Source organism: Salvelinus fontinalis, chromosome 9 (genome assembly GCF_029448725.1).
Source record: "Salvelinus fontinalis isolate EN_2023a chromosome 9, ASM2944872v1, whole genome shotgun sequence".
Lineage (NCBI taxonomy): Eukaryota > Metazoa > Chordata > Actinopteri > Salmoniformes > Salmonidae > Salvelinus > Salvelinus fontinalis.
The window spans coordinates 57,152,271-57,162,926 of NC_074673.1; positions in this window are offsets into that span (position 1 = coordinate 57,152,271).

Genomic DNA, 10,656 nt, shown 5'->3' on the forward strand with positions numbered 1-10,656 from the left:
GCAGTGGCCAGTGCAGTGGCCAAAAGATTCCTGGCAGCTCCGGAATCAATCAGAGCTAACGGGAGTGAGGAGCTAGGGTATTCAGGGAATTTAATGGGAAAACACCCTGGTTGAGTTGACAGAAAAGAAGGGGAGATCTTGCATCCTACCTGGGTTGAGGCAGGAGAATTCCCTGGCTTGTCACCTCCTCAGGTCAGGGAGAAATGACCTCATTCTCCACAATAGGGCAAATGCCCCGGGCAAACGTGTAGAGCCCATCTCTATCGGCTCTGGCCATGGAGCAGGTGTAGCCATGGGCTCCGGATTCCGCGCAGGTCTCCGTCGGGACCGCAAGAGGTTGTTCAAACGAATCGTCATGCTGATTAGATGGTTGAGTGACAGGTTGTCATCATGGCAGGCTAACTCCATCTGTACCTCCTCCCGCAGTTAGCTGCTGAACACGGTGACCAGAGTCGACTCATTCCATCCGGTGCATGCCGCGATGGTCCGGAACTCCAGGGCGAACTTCGAGGCGGTCCTAGATCCCTGGCGTAGTCGGAATAGGACTCGACCTCGGGTCCGCCCGTTTCCCAGACTGCGGCACCCCAGTCCAGGGTCTGTCCGGTCAGTGTCGAGATGACGGTGGCAACCCTGTCTCTGCCGGAGACAGCCTCGGCCTAGGTACAGGTTGCATTGCAGAAGGAATCCCTTGCATTTCCCTGGCGCACCGTCAAAGCGCTTCGAGAGGGACCGGGGTATTCCGAGAACCGGCTCAGATGGGACGGAGGCAGGTAGTGGTGTGGGGGATGGTGCCGGAACTGGTGCCGGAACTTGTCCTGTTGAAAAACAGGACAATGATCCAAAAAACACCTCCAGGCTGTGTAAGGGCTATTTGACCAAGAAGGAGAGTGGTGTAGATTTGTATCAGATGACCTGGCCTCCACAATCACCCGACCTCAACTCAATTGAGATGGTTTGGGATGGGTTGGACCGCAGAGTGAAAGAAAAGCAACCAACAAGTGCTCAGCATATGTGGGAACTGTCAAGAGGTGAGTGTAGCTGGTGCATGGAAATCAGGCGCAGGAGAGCAGAGATGAGTGGACAAAGCACTTTACTAAGGCAATTATTACACAGAACGCAACTGCGTCACAAAACAAATGCCCAACGAACCAGTGAGGCAGCACAAAGTACAAAAACACAAGTACAAGCTGCCACAAAGCACGGGTAATCAAATAAACCCGGCGCAAACCAGCCGGAAGCGTGACAACCTCAACAATAAACAATTACACACACAGACATGGGGGGAACAGAGGGTTAAATACACGACATGTAATGAGGGAATGAATACCTGGTGTGTGGGAAAACAAGACAAAACAAATGAAAAATGAAAGGTGGATCAGCGATGGCTTGAAGACCGGTGACGTCGACCGCCAAACGCCGCCCGAACAAGGAGAGGGACCGACTTCGGCGGAAGTCGTGACAGGAACTCCTTCAAGACTGTTGGAAAAGCATTCCTAATGAAGCTGGTTGAGAAAATGCCAAGAGTGTGCAACGCTGTCATCAAGGAAAAGGGTGGCTACTTTGAAGAATCTCAAATATAAAATATATTTTGATTTGTTTAACACTTTTTTGGTTACTACATGATTCCATATGTGTTATTTCATAGCTTTGATGTCTTCACTATTATTCTACAATTTAGAAAATAGTAAAAATTAAGAAAAACCCTTGAATGAGCAGGTGTATTCAAACCTTTGACTGGTACTGTACGTGTTCGGATAGAGTATCACGTTTCCACAGAGGGGTCATAGTGTGTAGCCGAAACTGTTCGGATGCTACAGGCAGAAGTTGGCTGATCGGCTGTACTGACTAGAGACGAGTCTCAAGACGGATGTGGGGGTTGTAGAGCAAAATGGAGAACAACATCGTGTTTGTGGGAGTCTCATCTTTCCAAACCGTTCGGACACTATAGACGATTTTGTGAGAAGACCGTTTGTCGGCATGTCTCATGGTCTGACAAACACCACTCTCTGTCACCTTTCATCGCAGATGCACAAGTACGACATTGGCGGATGTGGTAGATTGAGATGCAGCCAATGCATCAACAAAATAAATATCTCTAGCTTAAACAGACAGATTTTTATGCCGATTCTTTTTTTTTATTATGCTAATTGGATTTTCCTAATTAGATATTACTGAGGGCATGGACACTGACTCTGGGGGTTTAACATGATTTTTGAATGACTACCTAATCTCTGCAGCCCACACGTACACGTATTTGTAAGGTCCCTCAGTTGAACAGTGCATTTAAAACACATATTCAACCACAAAGACCAGTGAGCTTTTCCAATGCTTCGCAAAGAAGGGCACCTATTGGTAGATGAGTAAAAAATAAAAAAAGCAGACATTGAATATCCCTTTGAGCATGTTGAAGTTATTACTTACACTTTGGATGGTGTATCAATACACCCAGTCACCATAAATATACAGGCGTCCTTCCTAACTTAGTTGCTGGAGAGGATGAAAACTGCTCAGGGATTTCACCATGATGCCAATTGTGACTTTAAAACAGTTACAGAGTCTTCTTGCCACTAGGGGGGTGCCATTTCGACATAGTACAAATTCGTCTCCAAATTAAACTGCCTCGTACTCAATTCTTGCTCGTACAATATGCATAGTATTATTACTATTGGATAGAAAACACATTCTAGTTTTTAAAACCGTTTGAATTATGTCTGTGGGTGAAACAGAACTGGACTTAGAGCAATTTCCCTATGTGGAGTTGAGAATGCAGAATTTTCCAACCTGTTCTCAGACCTGTTTATAAATCTGCCTGTCTTCTATTGGTTGAGATGCACTGCATACGCCTTCCTCTGGGTGTCAGCGAATAGAGGGCCTTGAAATGGAGTCTCTAGGCAGAGCTGAAAGTCTATAAATTGATTGGAAACGAGGTGTATCGTTCTTTTCCCCTTCGCTCTGACGCACTGAGGACCTTGGAACGTTCTTTTGGAAACATCGGTTATAGATCTCAGATATTTCCGGCTGTGTTTTTATTCGATATAGGCTTTAAAGACATCATAATCTTGTTATTTTGAACCGAATTATATCAGTTTATGTCAGTATATTGCGATTTTCGGGTATTTATTTTCTTGGCGCTGTAGAAAGTTGGGTATCTCTCTCTCTCAAGCTAATGTTTACTGCTAATTGCAACGTGGAAGACGACGTTCTCCAACCTAGCAACGATTCTTTTGGACAAAGGACACCTATCCCAAGATTCTGATGAGAGTTCATCGAAAAGTAAGAACTAATTATGCTGATAATTCATTGTTCTGTTGAAAAATGTCAAATGCATAAGACGCCATTTCTTGCAGTGTAGCCTTGCGTTATCGCACCCTGTATTGCGCAGTAACGTTAATTTTAAAAATGTAATTCAGCGATTGCATTAAGAACTAATTTCTCTTTCAATTGCTGTCCAACCTGTATTTTTTTAGTCAAGTTTATGAATAGTTTTCGATAAGAATAGGTGCCTTTCCAAGATGGCGCCGGACAGATTGCTTGACGTTATGGACACTATTCTCATTGTATAAGCACGAATTGTGCCGCTAAATATGCACATTTTCGAACAAACTCTATATGAATTGTGTAATATGATGTTACAGGACTGTCATCTGAAGAATTCTGAGAAGGTTAGTGAAAAAATTTATATATTTTGGTGGTTTATACGTTATAGCTATTTTTGCCTTGAATCAATGCTGGTGTGATGTTTGCTATTGTGGTAAGTTACTATAACGCTATATTGTGTTTTCGCTGTAAAACACTTAGAAAATCTGAAATATTGTCTTGATTCACAAGATCTGTGTCTTTCATCTGCTGCATGCTGTGTATTTTTAAGAAATGTTTTATGATGAGTAATTAGCTAATACACGATGGTCTCTGTAGTTATTCTAGTCGCTTTGGTGAGAGTTGGGATGGTGGCTGCAATGGTAAACTATGATTTATACCTGAAATATGCACATTTTTCTAACAAAACATATGCTATACAATAAATATGTTATCAAACTGTCATCTGATGAGGTTGTTTCTTGGTTAGTGGCTATTTATATCTTTATTTGGCCGAATTTGTGATAGCTACTGATGGAGTAAAAAAATGGTGGAGTAAGAAAAGTGGTGTCTTTTGCTAACGTGGTTAGCTAATAGATTTACATATTGTGTCTTCCCTGTAAAACATTTAAAAAATCAGAAATTATGGCTTCATTCACAAGATGTGTATCTTTCATTTGGTGTCTTGGACTTGTGATTTCATGAACATTTTATTATATGATATCCCTGTGGCTTTAGGCTAGGCTATGCTAGTCAGCTGTTTTGATGGGGGGGATCCCGGATCCGGGTTTGGGAGGTGTTAGAGGTTAATGACTGTGATATGAGAAAACTGAGGACGGATCAACAACATTGTAGTTACTCCACAATACTAACCTATTTGACAGAGCTAAAAGAGGGAAGCCTGTACAGAATAAAAATATTCCAAAATATGCATCCTGTTTGTAATATAGCAATAAATTAAAACTGCAAAAATTTGGCAAAGAAATTTACTTTATGTCCTGAATACAAAGCGTTATGTTTGGGGCAAATATGAAACAACACATCATTGAGTACCACTCTTTATATTTTCAAGCACGGTGGTGGCTGCATCATGTTATATGTATGCTTGTCATCTGCAAGGAATAGGGACTCTTTTTAGGATAAAATAAATGGAATAAGCACAGGCAAAATCCTAGAGGAAAACCTGGTTCAGTCTGATTTCCAACAGACACTGGGAGACAAATTCACTTTTCAGCAGGACAATAACCTAAAACACAAGGCCAAATCTACACTGGAGTAGCTTACCAAGATGACATCAAATGTTCCTGAATGGCCTCGTTGCAGTTTTGATTTAAATTGGCTTGAGAATATATGGCAAGACTTGAAAATGATTGTGTAGCAATAATCAACAACCAACTTGACAGAGCTTGAAGAATTTTTTGAAGAATAATGTGCAAATATTGCACAATCCAGGTGTGCAAAGCTCTTAGAGACTTACCCAGAAAGACTCACAGCGGTAATCGCTGCCGAAAGTGCTTCTACAAAGTATTGACTCAGGGGTGTGAATACGTATGTAATTTAGATATTTCTGTATTTCATTTTCAATAAATGTCTAAAACCATGTTTTTTTTTTTTTTTTTTTTTTTTTTTTTTTTTTTAAATTTTATCCCCTTTTCCCCCCAATTTTTGTGGTATCCAATCGCTAGTAATTACTATCTTGTCTCATCGCTACAACTCCCGTACGGGCTCGGGAGAGACGAAGGTCGAAAGCCATGCGTCCTCCGAAGCACAACCCAACCTAGCCGCACTGCTTCTTTAACACAGCGCGCCTCCAACCCGGAAGCCAGCCGCACCAATGTGTCGGAGGAAACACCGTGCACCTGGCCCCCTTGGTTAGCGCGCACTGCGCCCGGCCCGCCACAGGAGTCGCTGGAGCGCGATGAGACAAGGATATCCCTACCGGCCAAACCCACCCTAACCCGGACGACGCTAGCCCAATTGTGCGTCGCCCCACGGACCTCCCGGTTGCGGCCGGCTGCGACAGAGCCTGGGCGTGAACCCAGAGACTCTGGTGGCGCAGTTAGCACTGCGATGCAGTGCCCTAGACCACTGCGCCACCCGGGAGGCCCTAAAACCATGTTTTCACTGTCATTATTGGGTATTGTATGTAGATGGGTGAGAAAAATATATTTAATTCATTTTGAATTCAGGCCGTAACACAGCAAAATGTGGAATAAATCAAGGTGTATGAATACTTTCTGAAGGCACTGTATAGTCAGAGGTCATAAAAGTGCATCACACATCTCTATTCAATATAAGGAATTAACAATTACATTCACATTTGACTATATTTGCTATAATTGCTTTACAACTATGTATTATCTCAAGTAATAGTAGTCTTTTTTCCTAACCGGGATCAGGTCACACAATCACGTTCTGAACATCAATAAGCAATTGTTGAGTGTTGAGACTGGCTAAAGATGACCTCGACAACCCTAAGCCGACTGTGTGCTTTTGAGGTTGTATGTGGGACAGTTTTCTCTGTGTTTCAGTGGGGGAATGAGGGAGAGTTGTGCTTTTACGGAGATCGGTGTGTGTTTGTACGTGTTAGAAGGTAAGGGTGCAGTTTTCTATGTGTGAGAGAGGGCACTGGTGAAGTAGTGCTTCTGTTGTTTCCACGAGGAGTCTGAGAAGGAGACTGATAGAGAAACATCTTCGATAGTCACAAGAGTTTGAAGTGGGTGCTGGGAACACATCCATCAAAGAAATTACATTTGGTTGAAGATCACCATGCACACTTGAGTAGACAAATACAAACACACACACAGAAAGATTTTGGACAGGGGTTCACATTTTGTTCACTGGCGTTAGCATTTGGGTGACATTGGCCTCAGGGCTAACCTGGAGAGTTATTAGCTGCTGACATCCCCACTTCATCCTCCCATCTCTGCCTCCTCAATCCTTCCTCCTCTGCCCCTCCATACACACACACACACACACACACACACACACACACACACACACACACACACACACACACACACACACACACACACACACACACACACACACACACACACTTTAGAGGCTTCAGACACTTGGGACATTTGCTGCAATCTAAGCCTTCATCCACCTAAAACCCAACAGACAAGTGTCATACTGGTAGGTTGCAGATACTTTTATGCAGCATCTAAAAAAAATGGGAATTGCGCAGAAACATCCACATGGCCAATGCGCGTCTTTTTTTCTGCTTTTGTCTGCGACCCACACGGAAGACACTTGTGTTTTCTACCATATATTGGGCTGAAGCCTGCTACAAACAAAGATAAGGTCTAGGAAACACATCTTTGCCCAAATTCTCTGGGTTTCCAGAAATCCTGGTTGGAGGACTCACCGATTTCCTACTTATCCCTCCTGATTCCAGAAACCTGGGTAACTTTGGGAAAGTTACCGGAATTGTACAACCCTATTCAGAGCCAACAACTCCTATCTTAGATCACAACCATATCTTAGCAAAACCATAGCACAGATACAGAGGGGCCATCAACTCTCCCCTTACAGCACACAACTGTGTCTACCAGAGATTCACTTTGAGTGTCTGCTGTCTCTGCTGGTACTTTAGCTGACCCTTGGAACCCATTCTGCTTGGGGAGCTGCTGACGTGTGGCCTGATGAAACGTCCTCCTCTACAGTTGAATATTGCCCTGAGGATGTTTGGGGGTGTTTCGGTCAAATGTGACATCCACTGAAATAGCAGGACTCATGTCTGACAAGCTGGTCCAATAGGTGTTTTGTGTGTTTATTTTGAGAAACAGAGAATAGAATAGAACACCTGTAGAATTCCGGTAGAATACTCATAGAATAGATACAGTTGAAGTCGGAAGTTTACGTACACTTAGGTTGGAGTCATTGAAACTCGTTTTTCAACCAGTCGACAAATTACTTGTTAACAAACTATAGTTATGGCAAGTCGGTTAGTACATCTACTTGTGGCATAGTTTAAAGTGGCTAGTGATACATGTATTACATAAAGATGGCAAGATGCAGTGGATGATATACAGTACAGTATATACATATACATATGAGATGAGTTACATACCCTACATTACTCATCTCATATGTATATGTATATGCTGTACTGTATATCATCCACTGCATCTTGCCATCTTTATGTAATACATGTATCACTAGCCACTTTAAACTATGCCACTTTATGTTTACATACCCTACATTACTCATCTCATATGTATAGACTGTACACTATACCATCTACTGCATCTTGCCTATGCCGTTCTGCACCATCACTCATTCATATATCTTTATGTACATATTCTTTATCCCTTTACACTTGTGTGTATAAGGTAGTAGTTGTTGAATTGTTAGGTTAGATTACTTGTTGGTTATTACTGCATTGTCGGAACTAGAAGCACAAGCATTTCGCTACACTTGCATTAACATCTGCTAACCATGTGAATGTGACAAATAAAATTTGATTTGATTTGTGCATGACACAAGTCATTTTTCCATCAATTGTTTACAGACAGATTATTTCACTTATAATTCACTGGATCAGAAATGTACATACACTAAGTTGACTGTGCCTTTAAACAGCTTGGAAAATTCCAGAAAATGACGTCATGGCTTTAGAAGCTTCTGATAGGCGAATTGACATATTTTGATTCAATTGGAGGTGAACCTGTGGATGTATTTCAAGGCCTACCTTCAAACTCAGTGGCTGTTTGATTGACATCATGGGAAAATCAGAAGAAATCAGCCAAGACCTCAGAAAAAAATTGTAGACCTCCACAAGTCTGGTTCATCCTTGGGAGCAATTTCCAAACGGCTGAAGGTACCACGTTCATCTGTACAAACAATAGTATGCAAGTATAAACACCATGGGACCATGCAGCTGTCATACCACTCAGGAAGGAGACGCCTTCGGTCTCCTAGAGAGGAACGTACTTCGGTGTGAAAAGTGCAAATCAATCCCAGAACAACAGCAAAGGACCATGTGAAGATGCTGGAGGAAACAGATACAAAAGTATCTATATCCACAGTAAAACGAGTCTTATATCGACATAACCTGAAAGGCCGCTCAGCAAGGAAGAAGCCACTGCTCCAAAACCGCCATAAAAAAGCCATACTACGGTTTGCAACTGCACATGCAACTGCACAAAGATCGTACCTTTTGGAGAAATGTCCTCTGGTCTGATTAAACAAAAATAGAACTGTTTGGCCATAACGACCATCGTTATGTTTGGAGGGAAAAGGGGGAGACTTGCAAGCCGAAGAACACCATCCCAACCGTGAAGCATGGGGGTGGCAGCATCATGTTGTGGGGATGCTTTGCTGCAGGAGGGACTGGTGCACTTCACAAAATAGATGGCATCACGAGGCAGGAAAATTATGTGGAGACATTGAAGCAACATCTCAAGACATCAATCAGGAAGTTAAAGCTTGGTCGCAAATGGGTCTTCCAAATGGACAATGACCCCAAGCATACTTCCAAAGTTGTGGAAAAATGGCTTAAGGACAACAAAGTCAAGGTATTGGAGTGGCCATCACAAAGCCCTGACCTCCAATCCTATAGAAAATGTGTGGGCAGAACTGAAAAGGCATGTGCGAGCAAGGAGGCCTACAAACCTGACTCAGTTAAACCAGCTCTGTCAGGAGGAATGGGCCAAAATGCACCCAACTTATTGTGGGAAGCTTAAGGAAGGCTACCCAAAACGAGATTTGACCCAAGTTAAACAATTTAAAGGCAATGCTGTGAAAGATGTCCGTATAGTATGATCAAGACGTGTCTGCTGTGCGTTTTGTTGCTGTGCGTTTTGCTGTTTTGCTGTGCGTTTTGCTGCCAACTTTACTTTGCTAGCTGCCAACTTTACGTTTTGTTTTTGTTTTTAAGTACCGTTTATATTTTTTGTTTTTCCATCGCAACTTTTTTTCCCCTCATTCAACCTTTTCACTCCGGACGCTTTATCTGGACATGGTTCGTCAGCACCTTCAACAGCCGAAGCTAAGTAGTAACATTAACATGATGTCTTCTAATTGCAGTCGCTGTACTCATAATATACAGGAGAACGATCACCTTACGGCGAGAATAGCTGTGCTGCAAGCCCAGCTTCAGACGCAATCGTTAGGCAAGGGTAATTTCAGTGTAGGAAAGGAAGAAACAGCGTCTGTGCCACCAGTAAGTACAGATAGTAACGTTAGTATAAACCCCCCCGCACAGTCCCCGCAGCCGGACAACTTTCTCATGGCTTCTGGAGGGAAATGCTGTAGGAATGCTCAACTGGTGTCGCTCATTCAGCCGACAGAAACTTTCAACCGGTTTTCCCAATTATGTAGCGAGTCGGAGTCTGAGGCTGAGTCTTCTCTTGTCTCTACTCCTCCCGCTTTGGGGTCTGAGACGCCGAAGGCTCCAACCATTAGCTCTGACAAATTGAAAACCCTAGTCATTGGCGACTCCATTACCCGCAGTATTAGACTTAAAACGAATCACCCAGCGATCATACACTGTTTACCAGGGGGCAGGGCTACTGACGTTAAGGCTAATCTAAAGATGGTGCTGGCTAAAGCTAAATCTGGCGAGTGTAGAGAGTATAGAGATATTGTTATCCACGTCGGCACCAACGATGTTAGGATGAAACAGTCAGAGGTCACCAAGTGCAACATAGCTTCAGTGTGTAAATCAGGACAACAAATGTCGGCATCGAGTAATTGTCTCTGGCCCTCTCCCAGTTAGGGGGAGTGATGAGCTCTACAGCAGAGTCTCAGCACTCAATCGCTGGTTGAAAACTGTTTTCTGCCCCTCCCAAAAGATAGAATTTGTAGATAATTGGCCCTCTTTCTGGGACTCACCCACAAACAGGACCAAGCCTGACCTGCTGAGGAGTGACGGACTCCATCCTAGCTGGAGGGGTGCTCTCATCTTATCTACCAACATAGATAGGGCTCTAACTCCTTTAGCCCCACAATGAAATAGGGTGCAGGCCAGGCAGCAGGCTGTTAGCCAACCTGCCAGCTTAGTGGAGTCTGCCAATAGCACAGTCAGTGTAGTCAGCTCAGCCATACCCATACCCATTGAGACTGTGTCTG